The following is a 21,979-nucleotide window of genomic DNA, read 5'->3' as shown; positions in this document are numbered from 1 at the left end:
TAGTAAACATCATGGGCCTCATTACGGGTTTGGCGGTAGCCATGCCGCTATTGGCGGCATGGCTGCCTCCAAATCCGGGTCCGGGTCCAGGTTCCCTGAATGGGGAATTACCAGGCCATTCCGTGTTCCGAGGGCCCAGTAATTCCTCTCTCAGGGAAGCCGGGCCCGGACCTTCCCCATTCCCATTTGAGCCCCCATAGAGCTCAATGGGAATGGGAGAGGGAGCTAACAACAGGCCGATTACGACTGGCCCGTTGTTAGCTCCCAGGTCCCCTCGCGGGACCCGGTAACAATGCCTGTTTTACCAGGCGTCCTTACCGGGTCCCGCGAGGGGACCTCGTAATCAGGCGGAATAGGAATAACGGGTCCGCACCTATTTGCAGACCCCGTTAACCCATTCCGTCTGACTTGTAATGAGGCCCCATGTGTCACTATGAAGAAGATACAGAAGACTTAACTGTACTGCAATAAAAACTGAACAATGAGCAGCGTAGCATTTTTCAAGAAGTAACAAAAGAAATTGCACATGGTGTACAACATGAAAATAAAGAATGTACCTGCCAAAATTACAAACCTATACTACTATACTTCAGTGGTCAAGCTGGTTCAGGCAAAACATTCTTAATCAAAATCATCAGCAAGTTCCTTCAACAATTGACAAACAACAAACTGTCAGCTGTTTTAATCAACCCCACATTACAAACTTTCTACAGAAGCTGCAATGGAACTACGCAGAGTGTTAAAACAAATGAAAATGCTACTAATAGATGACGTGAGCATGGTCTCCAACCTAATGGTGGCTTTGATTTAGCTCAGATTACAAGAAGTACTCAAAGCAAACTACGAAGAGCTCTTCGGAGGAAAATAAATTATTGTTTTCGGAGATCTTCTTCAATTGACACCAGTGAAATGTGAACCTATTTTTAAAACCTTAGGACAAAAAACTCTGCCGTAAAACTGTTGGCAGCATAGGAAATGTCAGCCTTTGGCAACATTTCCAATACAGAGAATTAACAGAAAAATGCACCAGTCTGCAGACCTCACATATGCTAACATTTTAAAAAGTATTAGAGATGGTGTACTACCTCAAGAAGTACAATCAATATTAAAAACCCGGCACATCCATGCACTGTACGTCCATAACTCATATGCTACTGATGTCATGGAAAAATTAGCACACACAAATGTCAATTGTACGTCCTTGATGCCAACTCTTGCAAGCTGTTCAAAATTCAATGAAACAATGTTGAAAAAAGAAATGCAACCAATAATTGAAATTTGCTCCACAGACAAACTGGACGTACATGGTATGACACTACCCATGTGTCAACAAGGCACAACAAGACTAAATACCTTAGAAAACTCTATCTCCAACACAGCTGGTTTGGAGAAAATATTTAAATTATCTTTAAACTGTAGAGTAATGCTTAAACGCAACCTTGACGTGGAGCAAGCCCTAGTTAATGGATCACTTGGTACAGTTGTTGGCTTTCAAACATACCCATGTGACAACAACATTCAGTTTGTCAATATTCTCTTTGACAAACTATCAGAAGTAAAAAGGATAGGATGCTCAACAGCTCGATTCCTTCTTTTCAAAGACATGTATGTACGCAGAGAGCAATTTTCTCTAACTCTTGCATACGCAGGCACGATTCATAAATCACAGGGTCTTACCCTAGACAAAGCAATGATAGATATTGGCAACACAGTCTTTAAAGAAGGCATGAGCTACGTAGCACTATCACGCTTACGTACACTTGACGGTCTATTTCTAATCAACTTTGATGAAAGTAAACGCTGATATTCCTTGCATTTTAGAATACAATAGACTACGTTCACTGTACACCCCATCTAAAAACCTATCCTGTTCCACAAAAAGCAAAACGTTGTAAAAGAGAACTACTTCAAACAGAAATGCAACATGATCTCACTGCAAATCCTCCAAAGAGAGTAAAAGAAGCTAATACTTCATCAATTACTACAACCAAAGAAGAATCTACTACTCAAAGTAACTCAGATACTTCTTCAAAGAAGCAACACACACTCCGAAGAAATGACTTGGCCACAGAACTATCTGGTCCATTCAAATTTTCAAATATAACTGGTGTAAATTGCTACGCAAATGAAGCAATAAATATTATATTCCAATTTCCACCAATTGTTGACAACATTTACCTACACAATACAGACCAATTGTGTTTGCAAATGTTAGTCCTTCATTGAAATGCAAGGACCAATCCTGACAACACAATTAGGGGGTAATTCATAGAATTCAGCGCACAAGTGGCGCATGCGGCTGGCGCACAGTGTGCGCGTGCGAATCCCTGCGCCAGACGCGTGTGCTAAAATCCATTTCCGCGCACAGCGTATTCATGGATTCCAGCTACCAAAACCAGCCGTGGCGCACAGTGGCGCAGCGACCCTGCAGCAGCGCCAGTTACGCCCCCAAGAATGCCTCTCGCGTAGGGAAAAGCCATGAAAATCCCCAATCCAGCGCAAAGGGCTGCGCTAACCCTGTACCAGCACGGCAAGCGGGCTACGTGTATCACTGGGGTGCGCGGGAAGTTCCACACGCGATTTCAGCAGGGTACGCGTATTTCTGGGGTGCATGGGAAGTTCCACACGCGATTTCATCAGGGTACGTGTATTTCAGGGGTGCGCGGGAAGTTCCACACTCAATTTCCGCAGGGTACGTGTATTTCAGAGGTGCGCGGGAAGTTCCACATGCGATTTCAGCAGGGTACGTGTATTTCAGGGGTGCGCGGGAAGTTCCACACGCGATTGGCCCCTTGCGAGCAGGGTACGCGTATTTCAGGGGTGCGCGGGAAGTTCCACACGCGATTTCCGCAGGGTACGTGTATTTCAGGGGTGCGTGGGAAGTTCCACACGCGATTTCAGCAGGGTACGTGTATTTCAGGGGTGCGTGGGAAGTTCCACACGCGATTTCATCAGGGTACGTGTATTTCAGGGGTGCGCGGGAAGTTCCACACGCGATTTCAGCAGGGTACGTGTATTTCAGGGGTGCGTGGGAAGTTCCACACGCGATTTCAGCAGGGTACGTGTATTTCAGGGGTGCGTGGGAATTTCCACACGCGATTTCATCAGGGTACGTGTATTTTAGGGGTGCGCGGGAAGTTCCACACGCGATTTCAGCAGGGTACGTGTATTTCAGGGGTGTGCGGGAAGTTCCACACGCGATTGGCCCCGTGCGACCAGGGTTCGTGTATTTCAGGGGTGCGCGGGAAGTTCCACATGCGATTTCCGCAGGGTACGTGTATTTCAGGGGTGCGTGGGAAGTTCCACATGCGATTTCAGCAGGGTACGTGTATTTCAGGGGTGCGCGGGAAGTTCCACATGCGATTTCAGCAGGGTACGTGTATTTCAGGGGTGCGCGGGAAGTTCCACACGCGATTTCATCAGGGTACGTGTATTTCAGGGTGCGGGGGAAGTTTCACACGCGACATCTGCAGGGTACGTGTATTCCAGGGGTGCGCGGGAAGTTCCACACGCGATTCCATCAGGGTACGTGTATTACAGGGGTGCGCGGGGAGCACCACACGTGAATTGCATGTGTGGGTCCTCCCAAGTGTTCCCTCTACACCCTCCATGGCCCCTGCAGGTGGCTCACACCACAGGGGCCTACCCTGCACATGTCCTGCAGGCACCCCATCCACCATGGCCATGCCCCCCAGCCAACCCACATGTCAACTTGCACTACTGCCCACCAACGCATGTCCCCCTGCACCAGGGGCACCCTCCACCAGGCCCCCACCCATGTCTCCCACCACCCCCACCCCCCAGCACTGTGGGGCACCTGCCAGCAGGCCCCCCCCCCCATGTCCCCCACCACCCCCCCAGCAGTGCAGGGTCACCCTCCACCAGGCCCCCACCCATGTCTACCACCACCACCACCCCCCAGCAGTGCAGGGTCACCCTCCACCAGGCCCCCCCCATGTCCCCCACCACCCCCCCCAGCAGTGCAGGGTCACCCTCCACCAGGCCCCCACCCATGTTCCCCACCACCCCCACTCCCCAGCAGTGCAGGGTCACCCTCCACCAGGCCCCCACCCATGTCTCCCACCAACCCCACCCCCCAGCACTGTGGGGCACCTGCCAGCAGGCCCCCACCCATGTCCAACTCATGTTCCCCGCCACCCCCACCCCCCAGAACTGTGTGGCACCTGCCAGCAGGCCCCCACCCATGTCCAACTCATGTTCCCCACCACCCCCACCCCCGAGCAGTGCAGGGTCACCCTCCACCAGGCCCCCACCCATGTCTCCCACCACTCCCACCCCCCAGCAGTGCAGGGGCAGCCTCCACCAGGCCCCCACCCATGTCTCCCACCACCCCCACCCCCCAGCAGTGCAGGGTCACCCTCCACCAGGCCCCCACCCATGTCTCCCACCACCCCCACCCCCCAGCACTGTGGGGCACCTGCCAGCAGGCCCCCACCCATGTCTCCCACCACCCCCACCCCCCAGCAGTGCAGGGTCACCCTCCACCAGGCCCCCACCCATGTCTCCCACCACCCCCACCCCCCAGCACTGTGGGGCACCTGCCAGCAGGCCCCCACCCATGTCCAACTCATGTTCCCCACCACCCCCACCCCCCAGCAGTGCAGGGTCACCCTCCACCAGGCCCCCACCCATGTCTCCCACCAACCCCACCCCCCAGCACTGTGGGGCACCTGCCAGCAGGCCCCCACCCATGTCCAACTCATGTTCCCCGCCACCCCCACCCCCCAGCACTTTGTGGCACCTGCCAGCAGGCCCCCACCCATGTCCAACTCATGTTCCCCACCACCCCCACCCCCCAGCAGTGCAGGGTCACCCTCCACCAGGCCCCCACCCATGTCTCCCACCACCCCCACCCCCCAGCAGTGCAGGGGCAGCCTCCACCAGGCCCCCACCCATGTCTCCCACCACCCCCACCCCCCAGCAGTGCAGGGTCACCCTCCACCAGGACCCCACCCATGTCTCCCACCACCCCCACCCCCCAGCACTGTGGGGCACCTGCCAGCAGGCCCCCACCCATGTCCAACTCATGTTCCCCATCACCCACAGCACTGTGGCGCACCTGCCAGCAGGCCCCCACCCATGTCTCCCACCACCCCCCAGCAGTGCAGGGTCACCCTCCACCAGGCCCCCACCCATGTCTCCCACCACCCCCCAGCACTGTGGGGCACCTGCCAGCAGGCCCCCACCCATGTCCAACTCATGTTCCCCACAACCCCCACCCCCCAGCAGTGCAGGGTCACCCTCCACCAGGCCCCCACCCATGTCTCCCACCACCCCCACCCCCCAGCACTGTGGGGCACCTGCCAGCAGGCCCCCACCCATGTCCACCTCATGTTCCCCACCACCCCCACCCCCCAGCAATGTGGGGCACCTGCCAGCAGGCCCCCACCCATGTCCAACTCATGTTCCCCACCACCCCCACCCCCCAGCAGTGCAGGGTCACCCTCCACCAGGCCCCCACCCATGTCTCCAACCACCCCCACCCCCCAGCAGTGCAGGGTCACCCTCCACCAGGCCCCCACCCATGTCTCCCACCACCCCCACCCCCCAGCAGTGCAGGGTCACCCTCCACCAGGCCCTCACCCATGTCTCCCACCACCCGCACCCCCCAGCAGTGCAGGGGCAGCCTCCACCAGGCCCCCACCCATGTCTCCCACCACCCCCACCCCCCAGCAGTGCAGGGTCACCCTCCACAAGGCCCCCACCCATATCTCCCACCACCCTCACCCCCCAGCACTGTGGGGCACCTGCCAGCAGGCCCCCACCCATGTCCAACTCATGTTCCCCACCACCCCCACCCCCCAGCACTGTGGGGCACCTGCCAGCAGGCCCCCACCCATGTCCAACTCATGTTCCCCACCACCCCCATCCTCCAGCAGTGCAGGGTCACCCTCCACCAGGCCCCCACCCATGTCTCCCACCACCCCCACCCCCCAGCAGTGCAGGGTCACCCTCCACAAGGCCCCCACCCATGTCTCCCACCATCACCACCCCCCAGCAGTGCCAGGGCAGCCTCCACCAGGCCCCCACCCATGTCTCCCACCACCCCCACCCCCAGGACTGTGGGCCACCTGCCAGCAGGCCCCCACCCATGTCCAACTCATGTTCCCCACCGCTCCCACCCCCTAGCAGTGCAGGGTCACCCTCCACCAGGCCCCCACCCATGTCTCCCCCACCCCCACCCCCCAGCAGTGCAGGGTCACCCTCCACCAGGCCCCCACCCATGTCTCCCACCACCCCCACCCCCCAGCAGTGCAGGGGCAGCCTCCACCAGGCCCCCACCCATGTCTCCCACCACCCCCACCCCCCAGCAGTGCACGGACACCCTCCACCAGGCCCCCACCCATGTCTCCCACCACCCCCACCCCCCAGCACTGTGGGGCACCTGCCAGTAGGCCCCCACCCATGTCTCCCACCACCCCCACCACCCAGCAGTGCAGGGGCAGCCTCCACCAGGCCCCCACCCATGTCTCCCACCACCCCCACCCCCCAGCAGTGCAGGGTCACCCTCCACCAGGCCCCCACCCATGTCTCCCACCACCCCCACCCCCCAGCACTGTGGGGCACCTGCCAGCAGGCCCCCACCCATGTCTCCCACCACCCCCACCCCCCAGCAGTGCAGGGTCACCCTCCACCAGGCCCCCACCCATGTCTCTCACCACCCCCACCCCCCAGCAGTGCAGGGGCAGCCTCCACCAGGCCCCCACCCATGTCTCCCACCACCCCACCCCCCAGCAGTGCAGGGTCACCCTCTACCAGGCCCCCACCCATGTCGCCCACCACCCCCACCCCCAGCAGTGCAGGGTCACCCTCCACAAGGCCCCTACCCATGTCTCCCACCACCCCCAACCCCCAGCACTGTGGGGCACCTGCCAGCAGGCCCCCACCCATATCCAACTCATGTTCCCCACCACCCCCACTCCCCAGCACTGTGGGGCACCTGCCAGCAGGCCCCCACCCATGTCCAACTCATGTTCCCCACCACCCCCACCACACCGCACTGTGGAGCACCTGCCAGCAGGCCCCCACCCATGTCCAACTCATGTTCCCCACCACCCCCACCCCTCAGCAGTGCAGGGGCAGCCTCCACCAGGCCCCCACCCATGTCTCCCACCACCCCCACCCCCCAGCAGTGCAGGGTCACCCTCCACTAGGCCCCCACCCATGTCTCCCACCACCCCCACCCCCCAGCAGTGCAGGCTCACCCTCCACCAGGCCCCACCCATGTCTCCCACCACCCCCACCCTGAGCACTGTGAGGCACCTGCCAGCAGGCCCCCACCCATGTCTCCCACCACCCCCACCCTCCAGCAGTGCAGGGTCACCATCCACCAGGCCCCCACCCATGTCTCCCACCACCCCCACCCCCCAGCAGTGCAAGGGCAGCCTCCACCAGGCCCCCACCCATGTCTCCCACCACCCCCATCCCCCAGCACTTTGGGGCACCTGCCAGCACGCCCCCACCCATGTCCAACTCATGTTCCCCACCACCCCGACCCCCCAGCAGTGCAGGGTCACCCTCCACCAGGCCCCCACCCATGTCTCCCACCACCCCCACCCCCCAGCACTGTGGGGCACCTGCCAGCAGGCCCCCACCCATGTCTCCCACCACCCCCACCCCCCAGCAGTGCAGGGTCACCCTCCACCAGGCCCCCACCCACATCCCACACCACCCCCACCCCCCAGCAGTGCAAGGGCACCCTCCACCAGGCCCCCACCCATGTCTCCCACCACCCCCACCCCCCAGCAGTGCAGGTTCACCCTCCACCAGGCCCCCACCCATGTCTCCCACCACCCCCACCCCCCAGCAGTGCAGGGGCAGCCTCCACCAGGCCCCCACCCATGTCTCCCACCACCCCCACCCCCAGCAGTGCAGGGTCACCCTCCACCAGGCTCCCACCCATGTCTCCCACCACCCCCACCCCCCAGCAGTGCAGGGTCACACACCACCAGGCCCCCACCCATGTCTCCCACCACCCCCACCCCCCAGCACTGTGGGGCACCTGCCAGCAGGCCCCCACCCATGTCCAACTCATGTTCCCCACCACCCCCACCCCCCAGCACTGTGGGGCACCTGCCAGCAGGCCCCCACCCATGTCCAACTCATGTTCCCCACCACCCCCACCACCCAGCACTGTGGGGCACCTGCCAGCAGGCCCCCACCCATGTCCAACTCATGTTCCCCACCACCCCCACCCCCCAGCAGTGCAGGGTCACCCTCCACCAGGCCCCCACCCATGTCTCCCACCACCCCCACCTCCCAGCACTGTGGGGCACCTGCCAGCAGGCCCCCACCCATGTCCAACTCATGTTCCCCAGCCAACATGTCATCACAATCTAGATCCCTGGTCCCTATGGTCAGCCTCCAAATGCAAAACACCCACCCGAGTATTGCATCCACCCACTCATAATTGGCAATTACATGACAGAACACCAATTGCAAGTTCCGAAACAAACACATTTCCCTCACATACACCCAATGGGTGTCAGTGAATCTCAAAACCCATATCATGATATGCATGAAACCAATGAGATACTACACATTGAAGTTCGATAAAAAAATATGTATTAAAGGAAACATAAATATAATCAAAAATAAAGAAACAGAAATGGGAATGTACAAAAATGAAAAGAAGCATGTCTGTGAAAAAAAGCAAAACCAAAAATCATAATCCAAAGTAATGGTGTCCAAAGTCACTGGCACAAAACAAAATCCAATGGGAAATAAAATCGAAAGCCATTGCTCCATTGTTAAAATGTGAAAGAAAAATACAATCCAACAGTGAACTATGTACATACGAACAAGCCAGGGTCCAGTGTCCCAACAAAAGAAATGAAACCTATCTAACTACACTAACTAATAAAATAAACTATATACAAAAATGTGGCCAATGTCCAAAAGCTCCAAAATAAATCCAAAAAAAAAGGAAACCTAACGCTACCTACATAACTATGTACAAGGGCAGCGGGCTAGTTTGACGGCTCACTTTTGGATGTCCCGGGCCAGGGCATCATTGAACTCCTGCTCAATGCCCCGGAGGCGGTCCTCCTCCATGGCCCCGAGAGTCCGCAGGGCCGTCGACGTGTCCACCTCTAAACCCCTGCGGATTGCCTCGAGGCACTCGGCCCGCCTCAGGGCCCTCCGCATGGAGTTCTCCGCCCTGACCATTGTGAGCCGTGCCTCTTCCGCCCGCTGCCGCTCCGCATCTATGGCGTGGCCCAACCGCTGCCACACGGAAGACACTCTCTGTCCTGGGTCCTCGTGCCCTCCGGCCGATGCCTGCCCCTCCGATGTTGAAGGCCCAGAGCCTTCATGGCTCCCACCACTTTGCTGCTGCTGCTGTGCCTCTGCCCGTGCACTGCCTCCTGCTGCCTGCAAATCCTCTGCCGGCTGGGGTGCAGTCGTTGATGTGGCCACCCCATCTGGACGTCCGACTCCCGACTGTGGCAGGGATGGCTCCTCCACCAGCCTGGCCGCACCGTCAGAGGCAGCTCCACAGGGCACCCAGGTGACTGATGGGTGGGAAGATGGCACGGAGGACGACTGGCGTGTAGGGGGTTCAGTTGAGGAGGGGGTCGTAGCAAGCCCCATCATACGGAGGAATCCGGCCTGGGTGACCTGTGCCAGCAGGCTGACGTGGTCAACGAGCCATTCGAGATGACGTGCAGTCTCCTCATGAAAAGACTGCAGGTCACCTCGCATGGCCCGTCACGCAACGCCACACCAGTCAGGACAGGCTCAACCCGGACCCGGATAGCCACGTCCGCAGGCAGAGGAAGGCCAGTTGTCGTTTGCTCATCCCCTGCCTGAAAACGGGTCTGGACGTAGGCATCCCTGCTGGTGCAAGATGATGCAGGGACAGGATCAGGGACAGGATTGCACACAGGCACCTCCGCGGCGGCCTGTGCTGCCTCCTGTCCCTGGTCCTGCACTGCACCACTAGCACCAGTGGGATCCCCACCTCCAGACCCCGTCTCTGTTGCTTGCACGGCCTCCTCCTCCACCAAACCCCCACCAACCTGGATGACTCCGTGCCATCTTCCCCCGTTGGGCCCTGTGGGGTCCCAGCTGCCCCTTCTGCTGCCGAGGAGTCCAACTCCAACCTCCGCCTCTTGGACCTCCCCCCGGCAGCTGCAGCCTGGGACGCGGCACCGAACTCCTCACTCCCCGACGAGATGACAACATGGGAGGGGAGCCGGGCCTTGCGTCTCCGGCTGGCGGTGGGATCCCCGCCGCTGTGCTCCACAGCACCTTCTCCGCCCTCTTCATCAGTTGACGCTGCAGACAGGGAGAAATAAAACACAGGCAGCAGGGCACTGTACAATGGACACATACACATATGACAGTTGTACATGAGTAGCATTGGCAAACCTCAGACATGCCATCACAATCCCCAACACACATGTCATTTCAACTCGCACACATGAGCCATACCACAGCCATATCGCAACTGCCAGCACCATCCATACCCATACAACAGCATGAGCAGGCAAAGGTCTCTCAAGGACCTGGACGTGGAGCGCTGGGGATATGCGTTCCAGGACCCTCATCTGTTCTTCCGACAAGTGGCCCCGGCACCCCTTGGCATCCTCTGCCTTCAAGAGGCACCAGGCCTTGTTCAGGCTCCTGGACCTGAAGTCCTCCCAGCGCTTCTTGACATGTTGGAAGTCGCGGACTGCCACCCCCTCCGCGTTGATGGCAATCACGATGTCAGTCCAGATCTGAGTCCGTCCTTGCTTGTCGGCGCGGGAACTTCCGAAGAGGGCATCATACTGCCCCAGGACTTGCTCCACCAGGACACCAACTTCGGTGGCACTGAAGCTGGTGCCCCTCTGCCTCTCTGGCCGGGGGTTGTCAGTGGTCTCAGATGGTGTTTGCCCCACATGACAACCCCAGAGGCAGGAGTGGGTGGGCAACTGGGTCCTGGGGCTGGGCTGTGGAGCGATGGAATCCCAGTCGGGAGTCTTCGGTTCCAGCAGGGGTGGTCACAGCAACAGCACCCCTGGCTGATGTGCAGGCAGCAAATGGCAGGGCATGTGGGCAGCAGGCAGTCAGGCAGCAGCAGATGGCAGGTGGGAGCGTGCTCGGGGCTTCGGGGGCAGTAGTTCGGCCTTCTGGGCAGGAGCGTGGTCTTCCGTGTGCTTACGCGTGGCCAGCTTGATACGGAGTGATTTGGCACGTGAAAATTCGGCACGTCAGCGTGTAATTCGAGGAAAGGCCCTTAGCGCGTAAGCGCGTCTGCACGCATACGCAATTTCATTGGACAGAAGGCCCCTGAAGCGCAAGCGCCCCTGTGACGTGATGCGCACAGGCGTGCATGGGCATTTCAGCGCACGTGAAAAACTGCACGTCCGCCTGTTATACGAGGAAAGGGTCCATGCGCGTAAGTGACGTGACGCGCGCGTGCGTTTTCCTCAGCACGAGTTAAAGGTGAGCGGACCCAGCAGTTCGCTGTACGTGCCTTTCGTGGAGACCGACGTGTGTTGCTGCTTCCTGTTGTTTCGCGCGCCATCACAACTTCACAGCTATTAAGGACGTATCTCTTCTTTTGGCGGGGGTATTGGCTACGCGTGTTTTTCTGCATCGCGCTAGTCAGACGGTGAGTCGCACGCGCTCTTTTTCCCACTGCGGGTGCCCCTGTGTATCGCACCCATTTTCGATGTCATAGTAGCCTGCGTGTCCCACGCGTACGCGTTATTCGTGTTACTGGGTGCCACCGCGTACTGTGGGAGGTTGAATCCACGCACGTAGGCTGCAGGGTTGCGTGCACGGTTTTACTGCAGTTTTGGGGTGCCTGAGCGTTGCGTGACCCGTCACCACATCGCCGGGGTCACATACAGCCTTGCAGGTGCAGGGGGGCTGTTAACATCTTGCTTCCCACCCCCTTCACCCCAATTGCCCAGGTCAATTGTGGTGTACACCTCCCATTGGCACCACTCCATCTGTGCCAGCACTACTACATCAGTGCCATGGTTGGGAGGCCACCAAAGGTGAGGGGTGCCTCCGCTGGGCGTCCTCCTCGTGGCGGGCGTGGTCGGGGACGTGGCCGTGGTGACCAGGGAGTAGGGGGACTCCAGGGTGTCCAGGGCAGCCACAGCATTGGAAGAGGCAGGGGTGCGCCACTTGAGCACAATGTTGTGCCATGTGTCAGTGCAGTCATGCCACCACCCCCTGTGGTTCCGGGGGATGCAGTTCCTGCATCTGGCACTGGCACCCATTTGACCCGGCAGTCCGTTCCATCGACTGCCACGGGCCCAAGGGTAGTGGTAGCTGCAGGTGCAGCTGTGGACACCGCCACCCAGGCTCAGGGTCTGCCAGTGCAGGCTGCGTTGGCACTTGAAGAGCCCTTGGTAGATCTCCAACAGGCCAGGGGGGAAACCATAGGGGTAGGCCGGGCTGCTCAGACCAAGACACGTGTCCCTGGGGCAGTCATGTCATCTGCTGCCCCGAACAGCCGGGTGTTGGCAAGTGCAGGGGCAGATGCACCCAACAGCACCCCGGTTGTGAGTCTGCCAACCAGGACCTTTGCAGTCAATGACCCTGCCACAGCTGATGTTGCTGCGCAGGGTCCATTAGTGGGCACCCAGCTGCCACTGACACAAGTCAGGCCTTTGGTCATCCCTCCACCTGCCACTCCCTTGGCTCAATCCACCGAACCCACTGGCCATACTGGTCAGGGCGGCATTAGCCAGCCAGGGTCTGCGCCACAGTCCAAGAGGAGGAAGGTTGCACCTGCAGCACAGGCTGGGACCCCACACACAGCCACGACCTCCTGCACGTCGAGGAAGAAGCCTTTCTGTAAGCAGGAACTGGACTTCCTCGTGGACTACGTGCGGGGCCACAGCCGTGACATGCTAGTGGGTGCCAATAGTCAGACTACGGCTGCCCAACGGGACACCCACTGGAAGCATGTTGCGGAACATGTCAGTTCATTCGGCCATGAGGTGCGCACGGCGCAAGAGTGCAAAAAGCGTTGGAATGACATCAAGCGCTGCACTAAGGCTAAGCGTGCCTCTAATTACAACTTGACTCTGGTGACTGGCGGTGGGCCTGCACCAGAGGAGGAAGAGCTCACTCCGCATGAGGCTCTCGTTGCGAAGTTCATACCACCTGAATTGGTCGAAGGAGTGGGAGAGATGGTGGACTTTGATGCGCAGTCCAGTGAGTGTTGATGCGTGTTTGTTGAGGACGTGTGTGTTTCACTTGTAGGATGTGTTGTGCATGATTGCCGCTACATGTGACGTGTACATGGTTCTGATGTGTAAGTAATGCAATGCTTCCGTCATGCATGTCTCCTCTGCCTGCATGTGGGACTCCATGTAGGCATGCTCCCTTGCCCCTCCTCCGCCACTCTGCACCCCAGTTCCACCTTTGCACTGGTCTGCTTCAATCTTGCCAATGTGTACTTTCTTGTTCATGTGTCCTGTGTAGATGCTAACTTCCAGCCTAGAATCTGCCAGACATATGCCGTGTGGTACAGCCTTAGTACTCGATGCAGGGTATTCACTTGTAGTGTGCATGGGTCAGATGTCCCGCAGGGACATGAGTGCCCATTCATGCTCCATGTGCATTGCACGCATGCCCCTATGTGTCCTTGACTGGATGATCACTGTAATACAAGTCCTTGGTTACATACATTGCCTGCCATCTCATCAGCCTTCCCATGTCAACTGTGGCTCAGTCCTGCGTTGCACACATGTTTAGGCTCTGACAATCTGTGTGGCTCACAGGCCTCAGCCTGTTCAATGGCCAATGACTCTGTCCAACTCTTGTTGTGTCTTCTTCACACGTGGTGGCCTCCAGAGTTTTCATCATGTGTCCTGCCTACTGTCCCAGCATCATTTGCAGTGTTGTCACTTGAATCACATTAAGCTGTTGATGCCAGTCAACACTGCCTGTCAATACACAGGTGTATGGTCAGCCTTTTGATACCATGCTAGGCATCCCTGCTTTGGTACTGGGGTGGAGGGGTGCTTGGCTTCGAGATATGGTACACATTGAATGCACAATGCACGTGATGTCTGAATTTGACATTGCACTGCCTTCACATTTCCTGGCACACACCATGGAGTCCTTGCACATGTAGGTAGTGAGTGGCGTACACATTTTCTGCACTGCATAGACCCACTTCCATGGAAACTGCCACCTTTCAACAAATCTGATCACAGAAGCTATTCAAAGTTGACCCAGCATGCATGCCAGGTTATATGTTGTGTGTCACATGTCTGCCGGATGCGTTTGCTGTCGGTGTGTGTGTGTGTTGTGTGCTTCTGACATGTGTAGTGACCTTTTTTCTCTCTATTTTTCAGGTGATGACGCAATGGAGGCGGAGGATGGTGTTGTCATGCCAGACACAGGGTTGTTACCACCACATCAACCCGGCACTAGTGGGGGTCATGGGGTGGTAGGCCACGAAAACCCCCAAGTGCTGCAGTCCATCTTGTCTCTGGCTGCCTATGAGTCCAGCCTTGATGACGATTCTGACGTCCATGTTGAGTTGGATGAGCATCAAGTCCATGTGTCAGGGGTGAGTGATTCTGATGTGGACACTCCTCTGTCTGCGACCCCTGCACTGAGGGATCAGACAGTCTTGGTTCCTCCGCCCGTGGTGGATCGGGACGCAGGGTCACCCTCCACACCAGTCACTGATGTGCCTGGGACATCACGTCGACGGGGGCATGTAGTCGTGCAGCCGCGGGCGGTGCCAACACAGCGAGGACCCACTGTCCTTGGGTCCCGCAGGGGTCAAGCCCGGCAATGCGGTCGCCACGCGCAACCGCAGTATACTGAGTGGGAGCAAGACATGACTGCCAATTCCGAACGGCAGGGGGCAGCAATGGAGAACATCGCTGAGAGCATGGAGCGTGTGGCCCGATCTGTGCTCCCCCCTGCTAGCAGGTGCTTCTCCAGCAGCAGGCGGCACGGTCCACGGCCCGCTCGCTCAGGCTGGGCATGGCAGCCTCAGACAGGGCACGCCAGGCTGAAATGTCGTCTCTGCGTCAAGCAATTGCTGCATACGCAGAGGCGCACATGGATGCCCTGAGGGAGGAGTATGCTTCCCTCAGATCCACTCTGGGTGTCCTTATGATGTCCCAGAGGCAGCAGGCAGAGGAGAGGTTTGCACAGCTTGAGCGTACCATCTCAGCTGAGCTACAGGCTTGCCGGGAGGTGCAGCGGTTGTCCAGCCAGGCCTTGCAGGAGGAACTCTGTGTTACACGTGCTACCTTGCAAGAGGAAGCACGTGTATCAAGTGAGGTTCTGCATGCAGACCTACGTCACATCGCCACACAGAACCAGGCTCACCCATCCGGCAGACTTGCTGCCGATGAGGGGCAAGCTGCGGCTAGGCGTGGCCAGGCTACTGTGCCACGTCCTCCTTTCCAGGATGAGCCAGACTCGGACGACCATCTATCTCCCACATAGGTCGGGCTGTGCATGCGTTGAGCCCATGGAGGGTTTTTTTTTGGCTCAGCATCATCGCATGTGGATGTTGAGCAGCACCCTGTACCTCCCCCCTCCTGGGTGCCTCCCCTCCCCCCCAGGTCGTATGTGGCCATTTTATATTTTTCTTTTAGTTTAGTTAGTTAAGTTTCTGTTTGATAGTTAGTTTAATTAGGTAATGTAGGTTTTCCATTGTTAGTGTAATTAGTTAATAGTTGATTTAGTTTAAAATTGCTAGTCTATTGTGCTTTCATGTGACGGTGCGGTGCTTTGTGGCTTTTGAAGGCATCCACTGTCTGTTCCAGCTGGGCCCTTCAGGCTTGTCTTGTGTATGTGTTTGCTGCTTGGGGTCCTTGACTCACATATGCCACTCCTGCCTCCCTTATCCATGGGCTCGCAAGGATGGTTCGGTGTTACAGAATTTTACACAAGGGCTTTGGACTGTCATATCTGTGGCATGTCTGGTGCTGTGTGACTTGTGTTGACACCCCTAGTGGGGATGATTTTGGTGTTATTGTCCACTGTTCAGCTTTTGCTAGATGGGGTGTGTCATGATTAATGTGTACATTAATTGCTATGCAGTGTGTAGTATGTTTCATATCTTTACTGTACACGTGCTTGTTGCAATTCATGCTGTAGATAGTGTTCCACACTTTGGATGTGAAAGATGGACTGATGGTGTGATTTGTGATGTGACTCTCTGACATGGTCAAGTAATGAGATGCCTGATGAGACACACACAGATGACTTTGAAGCATTAATCATGTGTTTCATGCCCTTTCTGCAGGGGGATGAGCCGTTTCATGCCCTTTCTGCAGGGGGATGAGCCTCCAGAGCACCTTTACCAGCAGACATGGCCCATTGGACGACGGAATTCTCGACACGTTTGTTGGTGCCCACATGCACATGTGTGCACAAGCAGAGGCACAGGGATTGCAGGCCCACATCCTAGAACTGCTGACATGTTCCAAGGAACTCCATGCAAGGTGAGCAGCACAGGGGGGCCACGACACAGCAAAGCTTGCACCAGGCGAGTTGCACATGCAGGCTTAGTCACAGCACTGAGGGTGAGCTTAGACGAATATTGGTGTTGAAGCACACAATGCAGCTCAGATGTGTTGATGGACTGATGGCTGTTGATTGTAAGGTTGTCTGGGACACATGCACGGGCAGTGGCCCATACCCTCCGGTACACCAAGGTCCATTGAGGCACTTGTATCAACCATGTAGCCTTCCGAGACATGGAAAGGGGCAGCTCACAGGGACATACAGCAAGGGACATACTCGGGTGCAGTGCATGTCTTTTCCATGTACTTTATGACAAATGTACTGCCAACTTTGTTTCGGTCATGGTGGTACGCAACTTGCTCAGAAGTCATGGCTTGCTATATGGGTCTGTCTGCTTACCCAGGGAACATTGCATGTTGTGTGAATTGTGACACATTGGTGTTCCATTTGCCACGCACCCACCGGCGGCTGACTTACTGCATTGACTGTGTATGACCCGTCACAGGGGTGATGTTATATATGGGTACGAAGCATCTACACCAGATTGTCTGTTTGTAGAGTAGTTTGTTGCTATGGGGCATTTTTGGTGTTGTGTTTTTGTGTAATTGGCACGTAGAGGTTGTTCACTGTGGCTCTCTTTGCAGCATTGCAGTGCTCCTGTAACCGGACCTGAGAGTGCGCAGGCAGGAGGCCAGCACTCAAAACCAGAGCTAAGTGTCTTGTTGTTTTTCTTTCAAACTGCTCTGCATAGGCTTGCTGGGGAGTGTACTAATGCATGGATGTATGTGTGGTTCAATTTGGTATGTTTTTTCCCCCTAATCACCCGTAATCCTATGCAATTTTGAACCCTGTAACCTCTACCCGGTGTTCCTGCTTCCTGTACCTATCCAAGCAACGTTCCCTGACCCTCTTTCCCCGCTGGGGTTGCGGATGCCTGTGTAAGCCCCGAACTTGCAGGCGCCAAAACCCTAGAGGGGGTGGTTGGTTCGTACCACTCCTAAGCCTGGACTACAGAAGGCCATGACAATGATGTCCAAGTTTGTTTGGATTGTGTATGTGTTCATGCAGGTAGTACATTTTCGTGCATTCCCTAGTTTCATGTGTCATTCCTCCTCCCCTCTCCTGCCACTCATTCCAGTCATCCAGTGTGTCAACACCTGTCCCGACTGCATATCCCTGAACCTCCTTCCCCACCAGGGTCTCAGGGGCCTGTGTGAGTTTGACCTTGCAGGCACCCGGGACATGGTGGGGGTGGTTGTTTCGTGACACTCCCGCGCCTGTACAGGGGACCTGTGACAGTACACATCCGTTCATGGTGCATCATCCTATGTCATGTACCACACATGTTTCACATCCTGTTGTGACATTGTTTTACTGTGCTACCTTGGTTGTTGCATCATTGTGGTAGTACTTGGCCTTTGTGAGGTACTGCTATGTCAAGTCATCTACTGGAGGGTGTTCTGGTTCGTTTTTCTGGCTTGGATTTTGTGATTTTGGATATGAGTGTGGATTATGAGGGTGCAGGCACCTTTTTACACACAAGGTGGGAGATGGTGACGAAGGGTAAAGGTGATCCTGTGGCCAGGTGAAATTGAGGTTTGAAGGCTCCATGACCCAGGTGCAGTTGTTCAGTGGGTCATGGCCATTTGTGAGGGAGGGGGGGTTGTTGTTGATAGTTGCCTTGCCCTGCAGTGTGATGGGAACTCTGACATTGTAATGGTGGTATCCTATGTACATGTTGCGTTCTGCTGATCAATGCCTGTTCATGTGTTGTGTTTACCTTTCAGATGCGAGGGGATAGTTGTGGTTTGACATGCTGGGGTGTACACATGGTGAATGTTCACATGTGATGTGTAGAGAACACTAATGGTCACTTGAGTGCACATGCATATGTGGAGTGCATGTCCTTGCAGAACCACACACTTGCACTCTGATGCACTACATGTACTCCCACCCTTGCATATCCACGTCTACACTGTTTGCCTTCTGGTACCCACTGTGTCCCTGCAGCACATGTTCTGTGACCGATTATGGATCCTGCACATGCCTAATTTGCTGTTTGATGTGGTCTGTCACTTAGATGTGATGCTCAGGGTGTGCATCACACACAATGGCTGTTCACTGTGCTGTGCGCTGAGCAGTGTGTTGCAGGAGTAGGACACAGCACACATGAGCTGCAGTGTTGATTTTGCAATGCACAATGTGCATGTAGACAAGCATTCATTGTTATGTTACATCTACAACTCTTGTAATGCATTTGGAAATTACTTATTTTGGGTGGGAGATTTTGTTGGTCTGTCATTTCATCTGATTCTGGGTCAGGCATCATTGTCTGATGCCACTGTAGATTTAGGACATGGCAATGTGTACCTTATCGTTACTGTGTTGGTGTATGGGTATTGCTTGCCATGTCATTTTGTGGTTTGGGAGGGTTTGAGTGACATGACAGTGATGGCCATGGCCTGTTTTGCAGGGGTGTGTGATGCACACCTTTTATGTCAGGGTCATCCGCTTCTCAGAGCAACTAGCTGGGGGTAGATCTCTCTCCGCGGCAGGGCCCTCCCTCTGGAACAGCCTTCCTGCCTCACTTGAACTTGAGGGGAACCATCTCCAGTTCTGGAAGCACCTCAAGACCTTCCTCTTTGCTTCTGCTTTCTCTCTGCCTCTCCCTTGCGGAATTCTTCAAAGGAAGTGCACTGGAGCTGCAACTGGGCCACTCTCACCGACCTCGGTCCCTGGCCCAGCCACTCTCCACTTGCACTGCCTCCCTGGCAACCCCTGCACTGCGGTACTGTCTCTCTATCCCTACAGCCCACCCTTCCCAGCACTTGTCTGCACTTACCTTTGCAGTTGCCACCAGCCGACCTATGTATTTGTTTTTTGGTCTACTTCCCCTGTACTGCACTCACCCCCCTCCCCTTCCCCTTGCACTTTTCCCTTCCCCCTACCCCTGCACTTGCACAATCTAAATGACACCTGGCCTAGTAGTACCGTTGTCTGTCTTCCCTTGTTCCCCCCTCCCTGCCTCATCGCACCTTGAAATACTTGTGTATAGGTCATATCATGTCATATGTCATATGTGTGCCTTTTGGTCACACGGGATAGCTTGTGTTTAAGTAGCTAGGGATGCAGACGATGTGGCACTTCCATGGCAACTATCTCAGGGTGGTAGGGTTGTGACAGTTGACTGTCTCTTTGTCATCATCGATTGTCACCTGGTATGTGCCAGGCCTCTGTGCACTCCGCAGGGGTGGGAGTTTAGGTGAAAAATGTGTCCACAAGCTGGGTCCGGGCTTCCTCGCCACGTGCCCCGTCCCCTCCCATGGGCAGCGCCTGTGCCTGTGGTGGGAGATGTGGGGGCACCACCATGTCCACCGGGACGCCCTGCCGTGTTGCAACATTGTGCAGGACACATGCTGCCACAATGATCCTGCACACTACTGGTGGTGCATAGAGTAGTTGCCCGCCAGAGCGGTCAAGAGAGCGGAAACGTGACTTGAGCACTCCGAATGTGCGCTCCACTATGGCCCTGGTTGCAATATGGGCAGCGTTGTATCTTACCTGGGGTGGTGTGGTGGGGTTCCGGATTGGCGTCATCATGTGGTTGCTCAGAGGGTAGGCACTGTCCCCTGGGGAGGTGATAATAGTTGAGATTATTAGGGTTTGGGTATTTGTCTGTGTGTGACTTGCATGCATGTGCAAGGGCATTTGTACTGACCTAGGAGCCATGTGTCGCCATGCTGCCCAGCTTCCAGGGCCCGGCTCAGGGCGGACATTCTGTATATGAAACTGTCATGGGTGGAGCCAGGGTAGTTTGCATAGACAGAGGTGATGATTCCCTTTGCATCGCATACCACCTGTACATTGATGGAATGAGAGTGCTTGCGCTTTCTCTAGATGTGCTCAGTGGCCCAAGGTGGACGTAGGGCCACATGGGTGCAATCGATGGCACCGAGCACTTGGGGGAAGTGTGCCACCCTGAAAAAATCCAGGACAACGGCCTGCCTTTCTGCGGGTGTTCTGGGCGTGTATATGTGCCTGCGGACTGAGGGGCGCGCTGTCATGATTGCCAGTACCTGGTGTAGGCAGCGTGACTGCGTGGCCTGTGAGACCCCCCCACTATGGCAGTAGTCCGCTGAAATGACCCAGTGGCCAAAAAATGCAGGACATTGAGCAGCTTCTCCAAGGGGCTCAATGCTTGGGAGCAAAGGGTGGGGGATGTAAGGTCATCTTCCCACTCCCTGACCAGGTCTAGGATGATATGGGGTGGAAACCTATACCTGCCATAGACCTGGTCGTCAGGCATCCCAAAAAGGCTTGTCCGTGGTGCGAAAATGCGTGCCCTGGCTATTCTCCTCCTCCTGCGGTGTCCCACGATCAGTGCTGCGACAAATGGGGCATTCATCGTAGCTGTATATACGCGTTTGTTGTTTGCGCGCACTTTTATACTGTGCACGGGGACGCTTCCGCCTGCCTTCGTGTGGCGGACGCGTTGATGCCTGTGCGTGTCTTTTGCTGTGCGCGGGTTTCCCGTATTCGGATCCATGAATACGGGTTGTTCGCGTGCGTGTGGGCGTTCCGTGTAGTTCCCTGCAGTACTTCCCCAGTTACGCCTTCTTTTTCACGCGTTGTTCCCCATTCCGCGTGTTATGCCCACTGTTCCGCCCACTTTGGTTGTGTGCGCCGCGCTATGTGCGCTTTTGCTGTGCGCGTAGCGCACGCCATGTATGCCTGCGTGCGCCATGGCTGGATTGGGCGCACGGACAGCGGGAAACACGCGCAGCTCTTCCTTGAATCGCACGCGTGCGCGTGCGCTGCGTTTCTCACGCTTGCGCTCCCTTGCGCCTGCTTGCGCATGGATTTTTGGCGCACGTTTGTTCCATGAATCGGCCCCATAGTGTTCATGGAATAAGACAAGAATTGGACTACTGTGCTGGAATGATGAAATTCACTATAAACTCACTAGAAGATCCACAATAATTTCTAATGTACTTACCACAATTACTGGAAAACAAAAACATACCTATAAATGAAATCTTCCAGATTTCATCCATGTGGAAACATACATGTACTCTCTGAAACAATGTGGCACAGGAACAAATCCCTAATGAATGCTTTGTGTATGTATCCATACCTAACTGTGAATCCATTCCATTTCAGCAACTTTTACAAAATGCAACCATGGTAGATTATGTACTACCTGCAATTCACATAATCACTCCACCTTACAAATACAAACACATAGTAAATACGTAATACTAATGCTTTTACATTACAATGCAGATGGTACCAAAAACAACTGCAAGCTGACTGGATTCACACATGGTCAAGTATCACTTGGTAAGAAAACCTTCACAACAATAGGTATAATTTACCATGCAGGAGCCACAAGCAATGCAGGTCACAGCACTGCATATATAAAAAAAAGAATAGTGGATGGTTTGAATGTAATGATAGTACTATTACTCTAAAGCAGAGATTACCAGCAGATCTTATAAACGCTTATTTA

This window comes from Ambystoma mexicanum, chromosome 3p (genome assembly GCF_040938575.1).
Source record: "Ambystoma mexicanum isolate Mex_15411 chromosome 3p, UKY_AmexF1_1, whole genome shotgun sequence".
NCBI classification, from domain to species: Eukaryota; Metazoa; Chordata; class Amphibia; order Caudata; family Ambystomatidae; genus Ambystoma; species Ambystoma mexicanum.
Note: the sequence above shows the minus strand (reverse complement) of the source record.